At 43.6% G+C, this 11788-nt stretch overlaps 1 non-coding gene across 1 annotated transcript; it reads right to left on the bottom strand.

Moving 5' to 3' along the window:
* Window positions 1-768: 768 nt before the first annotated feature.
* Window positions 769-840, bottom strand: trnac-gca (transfer RNA cysteine (anticodon GCA)). Its single transcript has one exon. It is a non-coding gene; the product is annotated as a tRNA-Cys (tRNA).
* Between the last annotated feature and the right edge of the window lie 10948 nt (window positions 841-11788).

The raw sequence follows: 11788 nt of genomic DNA, 5'->3' as shown, positions 1-11788 counted from the left end.
CTCTGGGTCATGCCCTTTCCTCAGTACTACAATGCTCTACTTAATCAGGACCACCACCACTCCTGTTCACATCCTTTCCTAAACAACTTGCAACCAGGAATATTTAACACTTACTCCTGTCCTTCCTTGAAACAAGGTTCTGTTAATAGACGCAACATCATATTCCCACTTGACAACCTGTACCTGTAACTCATCAGGCAGCATCCGAGAAGCAGAAGAGTCGACATTTCGAGCATAGACTCTTCATTAGGAAGGATGCTCATTCCTAATGAAGAGCTTATTGACTCTCATCTCCAGCGTCTGCAGTCCTCCCTTTCTCATGCAACTCATCAGCCACTTTGCACCTTCACACAAATACACTATAACCCTGACTTGGGTTTCATGACTTTCTCCTGTCCTTGGACCCAACCTATTAAATTGACACTCTCTTTAAGTGCTATCTGTCTCATGCACATCTTGGTATGCAACTTTCATGCCAAGCAGCAAATGGTGGTTCAGCGAGGGACTACCTGGATGTGAAGTAGAGACAATTGCTCCACCACTAGGGTGTACACCTCTCATGTAACGTTGCAAGACTCAGTAAAGCAAATTGAATAAATATGTAAAGTGCAATAATTTATATGGTAAAGAGTAAAGATGTTAAGACTGGAATGAATTGATACACACTAACAAGGAATATAGGAAAAAACCTGCAAAACCTTCCTCTGCATGTTTGGTAAGAGAACAAATATTTAATCTGCATTGTTTTCACTAAAATTGCATACAGTGAGGGGGCACCTGGATTTGAACCAGGGACCTCTTGATCTGCAGTCAAATACTCTACCACTGAGCTATACCCCCATTAGTTAAGCAATGTAAAATTATGTTTACCCATAAATGATGCAATAGATGACCACCTCAGTTTCACATGTACTTTCCATAATTATGACACTTTTCCAGCAAGAAAATATATTCTTTCACCACTAAGATGCCTGCTGCATACTCCAATTTGATTCCTACCCCACCTCTTCATTGACATAATACAGTAGATTTCATTGTCCACCCTGGGGCCTGAACTTTGGTTTGAGGTGGCCTGTGCATTCTACTTTCAGTGTAACATTTTTAAAAACTATATTTGAATCCTCCACTTTCCTTTGTGAATGATGTCAAGTGAAGAGTGTTTGCAAAGTCTGCTGTTTCTGCATGAGCCATCACCCTTGTCTCGGTTCTAGAAATCACGTGATTGAGTCAAATGCTTGTGTGCTCCATTAAGTGCAGGATGATGATACAACAGCCCGAATGATCTCTTTCTGCACCTCAGTAATTTATGATGAACAGAGGTTGGGTAACATTATTTATTAAAATCTGCACAACCAAAGGCAGCGCTTTGATTTGAGCATCAAGTCTTGAATGAGTGCCCTATTTTTCAGCTATACTTTTTGCAATTGCAATTCCATGTAAACATTTGATTCATTGATGATTTTTAAGCTTTTCACATAATCCTCAGCCTGGAACTCAGGGGACACTGTTTCAGGATAATGAACTGATTGGTCAGGATGGAAAGGAGGAGAAACGGATCCCTCAAGGGATTGCAAATCTTTGGAATTTTAACCCAAAAGTCTGTGAATGTCGCACTATTAACCATAAAATTGAACATATATAATGCATGTTATTATTGAACATAATTAAAAGTGATATAGACAGATTTGTGGTTTCTCAAGGAATAAAGGCATATGGGGAGCCCACAGTAAAGAACAGGTAAGACAGATGATCAGGCATGATCACGTTGAATAGTGGAACAGGCTCAATGCTCCTTGTGATTTATCCTTGCTCCCATTTCTTACAGTTTTTTTCTTTTTTCCTTATTTTTCCAATTTCTTACATTCTTAATTCAACATGCTTGGGAAGGAAAAGTGGTGAGTGCACCATCAGTGCAACATTTTAAAAGTTTTGAGGTTGCCAATTTCTCCTTGGCCTTGTTTTGGAAATTGTTTGCACAGACAGATTGACCTGATTCTTCTTGACCGTAGCAGTGTTCCTTTGCATCTGCTGCATTTGTCCTACAATGTGGTAGAGATGCAAGTCTGTAACCTGCTGTGAAAGTAACCGTATTAAGTTACTGCAGTGCATCTTGTAAAGGTTAAACTTTGAGGCACTGCCTATTGGTGGTCAAGTAAGGGAATGTGGCAGATGGTGGATGTGGTCTCAAGTGGGCTGCTTTAGCCTAGATGGTGTTAAGCTTCTTGAGTATTTTTGGAGCCACACTCATCCAGGCAAGTGGGGTGTATTCCATTATACCCTTAACTTGTGTCTTTTAGATGGTGGCCAGTGAAGAAGTGAGCTACTGCAGAATTCCTAGTCTCCAATCTGCTTTTATAGCCACTGTATTTGTGTGGCTGGTCCCAGTCAGTTTCTGGCTGGTGGTAACCCCTCAGGATTTAGTCGTGGGGTGTTCAGTGCTGGTAACGTCATTGAATTTGACGGGCTAATTCCTTGTTGGAGATGGTCATTGCCTGGTAAATATGTGATGTGAATGTTACATGCCATTCATGAACACAAACCTGGATAATGTCCGATGCTGCTGATGGACACAGCTTCAGTGTCTGAGAAGTCTAAATGGTGTTGACCTTCATGAAATCATCGGTGAGTATCCCACTTCAGAGCATAAGATAAGAGGAAGGTCATTGATGAAGTGGCTGAATATGGTTGGAATCGAATGTTACCCCGAGGGTAAAAGGGTAGAAGAAGGTTGGTTCATTTCAGGAAATTGTTGATCAGAAGAGGAAAGCTTTTCCTGCAGCAAGATTGAATCTGAAATGTTGCTTGAAAGGGGAATGGAAGCAGATTCACAGTAATATTCAAAGAGAATCAGGCAAATGTTAGGAGTGGGGGACTAATTGGATAACTGTATCAAAGGTGTGGAACTTGTATGTTTGGCCAAATGGCCACCTTCTCGCTGTTCTGTGTTAGAAACATAGAATGTAGCGAGCGTAAGCCATTCTGCCCTTTAAGCCTGCTCTGTTTTTCAATATCACCGTGGCTGATCATTCAAATCAGTTCCTGCTTTCTCCCCTACCCTTCGATCCCTTTAGCCTAAGAGCTCTATTTACATCCTTCTTGAACGTTTTGACTTCAGCAGTTTCCTGTGAAAGGGAATTCCACAGCCTCAGCACTCTCTGAGTGAAGAAATTTCTCCTCATCACTGTCCTACAAGGCCTACTCCTTATCCTTAGACTGGATGAGTGTGTTTCGATGTATGTGTTTGGTCTCTGGGCATTTTACGTAGAGTAAAAACATAAATAAAGCTGCAGTTCGAATGCTCTGTGCCGAAGCCAGAAGACTATGATCATAAAGGAATGCAATGCAGGCTGTGGTTACAACTAACCACATTTGAGATGAATCATTGCATGATCTTAAGTCGACCTTAATAACAGCTTTCCGCTCCAAAGGGCTCCAAGAAATGTTTTACTCTGTTTCCTCTTGAATGCTGCCATTCAATGCAACATTGCCCTCCTCAACCATCCACTCAGTGCAGTTCCTCCCCACAGCTGCCGGCAGGATTCCCGGAGGTCTGGACAGACACGGACTGGTTTAATGACAGTTTACAACTGGGATGTATGCGGTTTGATTCTGTAACAGCAATAACTGAGTATAATAATGGGAGGCCAAGGGATGCGGAACATCTGACTGATTTTTTTCTGCAAAATTGCATTGTTAAAAGCAGTTTGGACAATGAGGCATGTTTCATGTTGGACAGACAGAAATGCTTTTTTTCACTCTCTGACTAGCAGTGGCATGGTGGCTCACAGTGCCGAGGGTTTGAGTTCGATACTGTGTGTGGAGCATTATAAGACCATAAGACTTAGGAGCAGAAATTAGGCCATTCAGCCCATTGAGTCTGCTCTGCCATTCAATCATGGCTGATAAATTTCTCAACCTCATTCTTCGGCTTTCTTCCTGTACCCCTTGAACCCCTTGATGCTCAGGATTCCATCGGTCTCAGTTTTAAATATACTCAATGATCTGGCCTCCCCAGCCTTCTGTGGCAATGAATTCTACAGGTTCACCTCTCTCTGGCTGAAGAAGTTTCTCCTTATCTCCGTTCTAAGAGGTCTTCTCGGTGTCTGTGTGGGCTTCCTCCAAGTGCTCTAGTTTTCTCCACAGCCCAAAGATATACAGGTGAGGTGGATTGGTCATGCTAAATTCCTCATAGTGTGTAGGCCAGGTGTATTAGCCATGGGAAATGTAGGATTACAGGATTGGGGGTAGGTCTGGGTGGGATGCACTGAAAAGGGTGTGGTGTGGATTTGATGGGTTGAATGGCCTGCTTCACACTGTAGGGATCCTATGAATTCCAGACTGATATTTCAAAACAATGCTCCAGATGATTTTGTAGCAAAAACAAGCAAATCACTGAAGCTCCCTACCTTCACCTTACAAATCAGATACATCACTGGCAAAATACATTGACTGCTTCATCCATGTCCTTGTGGGATCTTGCTGTGTGCAGAATTGCCACCACATTTCTCTAACTTCCACTATATAGTAGGATAATATAAGATATAAACAGGGACGTTAAATACAACAAACTGCTCATCAGTAGAATCTCCACTTGGTTGAGTTTACACAAATTATTTACCAGCTCAACCACCTCAAAAACAAAACATTTTCTGTTTTTTGTTAAATTGTAAGCAAAATACCGCAGAAGCTGGAAATCTGAAACAAAAGCTGAAAGTGCTGGAGAGACTCAGCAGATCTGGGAGCACTGGAGAAACAAAGTTGATATTTTGAATCAGTTCTGAAGAAGTCATCAAACGTTAACTCTGTTTTTCTCTCTCTCCACAGATGCTGTCTGACCTGCTGAATTTCTCCAGCACTTTCTGTTTTTATTTGTTCCTTTTAGATCAAACAAAAGTTTGACTTGACAATTTTGCATTTTCTTTGGGAATAGGCCACTCTAAGTTTTAACATTCCTGTTCTCAGAGAAAGGCCAGATGACATCATACAGCCCTGTGCGCAACAGCAATGAAGGTACTTGTTGTTGCAATGTTGTATCAGGGAGCCACACCTCTATGGAAGCTCTGAGAGGGCTTGAAGCCTCATCTTCACTGGTTAAAGGAATCCCACAAAACACAGCATGTTTCCAGTGCTGTCCATGTCATTGGAGTACTTTTTACTTCGTAACTGATGCTTATCTTTGGTAACATGCGTGTTCCTGTCTCAGTAATTACTTAAAGATAACTGCAGAAGTGTATAGGAGTCACCATCCCCAACCTGATTTTCTACAACATTGTTCACACACACTCAGAATCTCACTTGCCTTCATCCACACACTTAACTCAAACCCATGATCCTCTGCTGTTGCACACACACTCAACATACAATCTCATTCTTACAACCAGGTACATACATGCACAGCCACCTCACTCAGATGCATACACCTCACACACACAGACTATTGTCCAGGCACTCATAACTGTCTCACACACACAATGTGGAGGTGCCGGTGTTGGTCTGGGATGGACAAGGTCAGGAGTCACATGACACCAGGTTATAGTCCAACAAATCACGATCTTTCGAAGGGGGTTCACCTGACGAAGGGGGAATGCTCCCAAAGCTAGTGGTTTCAAATAAACCTGTTGGACCACAACCTGGTGTTGTGTGACTTTTGACCTTGTCTCTCTGACTCATTCACACAAACACACGCACACACATCCAGAATCATAGAATTGTTACAGTGCAGAACGAGGCCACAAGGCCCATCATGTACACATGATTTCTCAATATGCATCTCCCATAATGTCATACACCCACCTTCTCCCCATAAACCTGCACATTCTTCCTTTGCAGATAATGATCCAATTCTCACTCAAATGCCTTTGTTCACTCTTCCTCCAGCAGATTTTCAGGCAGTGCTTCCAGGATCCTAACAAACAATTTCACGAAGACATCTTTTTCTCATGTTGTTTTACTTTTATTTCACCAATTTTTCATTTTTAACACCTCCACCAGTGGAATAATGTCTTCCTGCCTGCCCTGTCCAGTTCTCTCATGATCTTGAGCATATTCATCAAATCTCCAGTTCTATGAAATCAGCAAGGTACTGTACACCCACACAGACCCACACATTATATACCCACACCCACACACAGCCTCACTCACACACAGACTCACAGATATGCCCTTGCTGACTTCCACATGCTCATACGCTCACAGAGTTTCACAACTCTCAGATACACAGCTACAATTACAAACAGACTCAATACACCCTCATTTACTCTATCATACACATACACATCATGGAGTGCAACATTCTGCTGGTCAAATATTATGTTGCTCTGACATTTGACATTGAATGAAACAATTTCCCTTCAGACTAGAATTTCACTCTCAACTCCTCCCCTCCACTCCCTTCCCAACTCGGTCATCTCCCCCTTCCCAAAGAATGCAGATTATAAAACAAAACTGGGAATAGAAACAGGAAGGTTTTGGAAATGCTAAGCAAGACTTTTGAGTATAGGAGTTGGGATGTTCTGTTGAGATTGCACAGGACATTGGGGAGACCATTGGTGAGGCCATTACAGTGTTCAGTTCTGGTAGCCCTGTAATAGGAAGGATCTTATCAAGCTGGAGAGGGTTCAGAGGAGGGTTACCATGATGTTGCTGGGCCTGGAGGGTTTGTGTTACAAGGAGAGGCTGGATAAACTGGAACCTTTTGCATTGAAGTGTAAAAAGTTGAGGGATGACCTTATAGAAGTTTATAAAATCATGAGGGGTATAGATAAGGAGATTGGCACATATCTTTTCTGTAGGGTGGGGATTTCAAGACTAGGGGGCACAATTTTAAGGTGAGAAGGGAATTATTTAGAAAAGACACGAGAGGCAATTTTTTTACACAGAGCGTGGTTTGTTTGTGGAATGAACTTTCAGAGGAAGTGATGGTATGGATATAGTTACAACATTTAAAACACGTTTGGATAAGTACATGTGTAAGAAATGTTTGGAAGGATATAGGCCAAGCACAGACAGGTGGGACTAGCTTAGTTTGGGGATTATGGTCAGCATGGATTGATTGGACCAAAGGGTCTGTTTCCATATTATATGACTCCATGACTCTAAGTCTGGCAGCATCAGTGGAGAGAGCAGCAGAGTTAATACGTTGAGTCCAGTGTGACTCTGTGAATGTTCTGATTTGGAGATGCCGGTGTTGGACTGGGGTGTCCAAAGTTAAAAATCACACAACACCAGGTTATAGTCCAACAAGTTTATTTGGGAGCACTAGCTTTCGGAGCGCTGCTCCTTCATCAGGTGGATGTGGAGAATAAGATTGTAAGACACAGAATTTATAGCGAACGTTTACAGTGTGATGTAACTGAAATTATATATTGAAAAATACCCGGATTGTTTGTTAAGTCTCTCATCTAACAAACAATCCAGGTCTTTTTCAATATATAATTTCAGTTACATCACACTGTAAACTTTTGCTATAAATTCTGTGTCTTACAATCTTATTCTTCACAACCACCTGATGAAGGAGCAGCGTTTCGAAAGCTAGTGCTTCCAAATTATCCTGTTGGGCTATAACCAGATGTTGTGTGATTTTTAACATTGTACACTACTGTTAACTGACCAGTATGTTTCCAGACATTTCTCATTTTGGTTTCAATTCCAATTCTCTTTAGTTTTTATGAATCTGAGTATATTGTAGGTCTGTCTGTGACCAAGGACTTGGAGTTAATTGGGCTCAAATGTAGAAAACTCCAAGTGGATTATGAGCAAGCAGCAACACGTTTGCAGGGAAAATTGGAAACTGCAGCTTCCAGTTTCATTTCTTTAAACTGTCCAGAAATGTCTCGCTTATTTACCCTCATGGCTGGCTTTAAGAGATCCTAAACGGTTTTTAGAGATGGAATGCTTAAATAGCATCACTAAAACAGATAACCTGGTCATTTATCTACTTGTGGAATTTTGCTATGTTCAAATTACCTGCTGCGTTTCCTGATATTACAACAGTGACTACACTTTACCTATTTCATTGGATGTGGAGGGCTTTGGAATGCCATCAGGGTCATCATATAAAATTAATTTGGCCGTATTCTTTAACAAACATGGATGGAGTTTATTTAAAGGAGTTGATTGATATAATTGTACAACAGTTGTATTTGTCCCAGAGAGCAGATGCTGTGAAGATTTATCCTCTCATTCTCCAAGCCCCCGGAGCACATTGCACATTGTGTTCCCAATGGCCCTGTAACCATTACAATTTCTCTTTCACTTGCTTCATTTACATGAAAGCATTAATCACCCAAACATGTATTGTGTGCAGGTATCAGAGAACAGGCATGAGGACCAAGCTGGGGGTCATGCCATGCCAATGGACTATAATTGGAAGCAGATTCCCAGATCTCTTCAATATTCCTGGCCATGATGCAGGATGTTGCTCACAGTTTATCGGCATTGTTCCTAAAAATTACACTAATTGATCAATTCCAAGGTGATGAATGGAGCTAGTTGTTGGGCTAGAGTTTCAGTTTTCATTTCGTAAGAGCAATCAGAGTATAATTAACAAGGTGATAGGGTTACCTCTATTGAAAACAACGCATAGCACAGAATCTTTGAGAGAGAGAGAAGCCAAGCATCGTGCATTAGAATCCTCACCCTGATACCACAAACTGACAATACATTTTAACAACTGTTTACACATTTCTTTTACAAGCATTTGTTCGTGAAGAGGCAGCCATCTTTATTGACATAGGTCAGTTGTGACATCTATATATATATATAAAATACATATGTACAATGGATATATACATTCTTCACACACATCTCTTTATAAGTTAGTCTTATTGCTGAGGTTGCTCAAAAGGGTATCTTCTGGGTTTCTCAGTTATCTCACACTGTCCATGTAAATATAGGAATGCCAACTATCAAATATTTATGTATGGATTAATATTACATATGCATTGCATTCGCAAATGTTCGATATTGGGTAATAATATTGCTGGAAGGTGATGGGGACAGAGGGAGATTTTTCGTCATTCATGAGATATGGGCATCGCTGGCTGGGACGAGCCTTGATTGCTCATCCCATGTTGCCCTTCAGCAGATGGCGGTGAGCTGCCTTCTTGATCCACTGCAGTCCATTTGGTGTAGGTAGACCCACAATCTTGTAAGGAAGGGAGTTTCAGGATTTTGACTGAGCCACATCAAGGGAACGACTGATATCTTTCCAAGGTAAAAGCAATGACTGCAGATGCTGGAAACCAGATTCTGGATTAGTGGTGCTGGAAGAGCACAGCAGCCCAGGCAGCATCCGAGGAGCAGTAAAATCGACGTTTCGGGCAAAAGCCCTTCATCAGGAATAAAGGCAGAGAGCCTGAAGCGTGGAGAGATAAGCTAGAGGAGGGTGGGGGTGGGGAGAAAGTAGCATAGAGTACAATGGGTGAGTGGGGGGAGGGGATGAAGGTGATAGGTCGGGGGTGGGGGGAGGCTGGAGTAGATAGGTGGAAAAGAAGATAGGCAGGTAGGATAAGTCATGGGGACAGTGCTGAGCTGGAAGCTTGGAACTAGAGTGAGGTGAGGGAAGGGGAAATGAGGAAACTGTTGAAGTCCATATTGATGCCCTGGGGTTGAAGTGTTCCAAGGTGGAAGATGAGGTTGTAGGGGGCGTGGACCTGACCAGGTAGTCACGGAGGGAATGGTCTTTGCGGAAGGCGAAAAGGGGTGGAGAGGGAAATATATCCCTGTTGGTGGGGTCTTTTTGGAGGTGGCGGAAATGTCGGCAGATGATTTGGTTTATTCGAAGGTTGGTCGGGTGGAAGGTGAACACCAGGGGTGTTCTGTCCTTGTTGTGGTTGGAGGTGTGGGATCTGAGGGTGGAGGTGCGAGATGCATTGGAGGGCATCTTGAACCACGTGGGAAGGGAAATTGCGGTCTCTAAAGAAGGAGGCCATCTGGTGTGTTCTGTGGTGGAACTGGTCCTCCTGGGAGCAGATATGGCAGAGGTGGAGGAATTGGGAATATGGGATGGCATTTTTGCAAGAGGTATGGGGGGAAGTGGTGTAATCTAGGTAGCTGTGGGAGTCGGTGGGTTTGTAAAAAATGTCAGTGTCAAGTCGGTCGTCATTAATGGAGATGGAGAGGTCCAGGAAGGGGAGGGAGGTGTCAGAGATGGTCCAGTTAAATTTAAGGTCAGGGTGGAATGTGTTGGTGAAGTTGATGAATTGCTCAACCTCCTCGCAGGAGCAGGAGGTGGTGCCAATGCAGTCACCAATGTAGCGGAGGAAGAGGTGGGGAGTGGTGCCGGTGTAATTACGGAAGATCAACTGCTCTACGTAGCCAACAAAGGGACAGGCATAGCTGGGGCCCATACGGGTGCCCATGGCTACCCCTTTGGTCTGGAGGAAGTGGGAGGATTCTAAGGAGAAATTGTTAAGGGTGAGGACCAGTTTGGCCAAACAAATGAGATTGTCGGTGGAAGGATACTGTTGGGGACGTCTGGAGAGGAAAAAACGGAGGGCTTGGAGGCCCTGGTCATGGCGGGTGGAGGTGTAGAGGGATTGGATATCCATGGTGAAGATGAGGCATTGGGGGCCGGGGAAACTGAAGTCTTGGAGGAGGTGGAGGATGTGGTAGTGTCTCGAATATATGTGGGGAGTTTCTGGACTCGGAGGGATAGGACAGTGTCGAGGTAGGTAGAGATGAGTTCAGTGGGGGAGGAGCATGCTGAGACAATGGGTTGGCCAGGGTGGTCAGGCTTGTGGATCTTGGGAAGGAGGTAGAACCAGGCAGTGTGGGGTTCCCAGACTGAGGTTGGAAGCTGTGGGTGGGAGATCTCCTGAGGTGATGAGGTTCTGTATGGTCTGGGAGATGATGGTTTGGTGATGGGGGGTGGGGTCATGGTCGAGGCAGCGGTAGGAGGAGGAGTCCTTGAGTTGGCGTTTGGCTTCAGCGGTGTAGAGGTCAGTGCACCAGACTACCACTGCGCCCCCTTTATCTGCTGGCTTGATGGAGAGGTTGGGATTGGAGCAGAGGGATTGGAGGGCTGCGCGTTGTGAGGGTGAGAGGTTGGAGTGGGGGAGGGGGGCAGACAGGTTGAGGTGGTTAATGTCCCAGCGGCAGTTGGAAATGAAGAGGTCGAGGGCAGGTAATTGGAGGGAAACCTGCAGGTGGTGATGTTCCCAAGTAACATCCTTCCAGATAGTAGAGGTCTGGAAACAATAGCCAATACAAAAGTAATAGATGTGGGATTTACTCTTTTTCCACATAAATTGTTTTTTTAAATTCATTCTCAGGATGTGGACATCACTGGCTAGGCCAGCATTTATTGCCCAACCCTAATGGCCCAGAGAGCAGATAAGAGGCAATCACATTGCTGTGGTGCTAGAGTCACATGAAGGCTCAGTTTCCTTCCCTAAATTAGATTACCTACAGTGTGGAAACAAGCCCTTCGGCCCAACAAGACCACACCGACTTTCCGAAGAGTAACCCACTCCCCTCTGACTAATGTACCTAACAACTATGGACAATCTAGCATTTTTAGACTGTGGGAGGAAATCAGAGCATCTGGAATAAACCTACGCTGACATGGTGCAAACTCCACACAGACAGTCAACCAAGGCTGGGATTGAACCTGGGACCCTGAGGCAGCAGTGCTAACCATTGAGCCACCCATAAACTACTGAACATCTTGAGTATTTGCAACAATTGACAACAGTGTCACTACAGTCTTAATTCCAGATTTTTATTGAATTCAAATTCCACCTGAATTTGAACCCAGAACATTACCTGGGTCTCTGGATTGATAGTC

Source organism: Chiloscyllium punctatum, chromosome 42 (assembly GCF_047496795.1).
Source record: "Chiloscyllium punctatum isolate Juve2018m chromosome 42, sChiPun1.3, whole genome shotgun sequence".
NCBI classification, from domain to species: Eukaryota; Metazoa; Chordata; class Chondrichthyes; order Orectolobiformes; family Hemiscylliidae; genus Chiloscyllium; species Chiloscyllium punctatum.
This window is presented reverse-complemented; position numbering and strand designations above follow the sequence as displayed.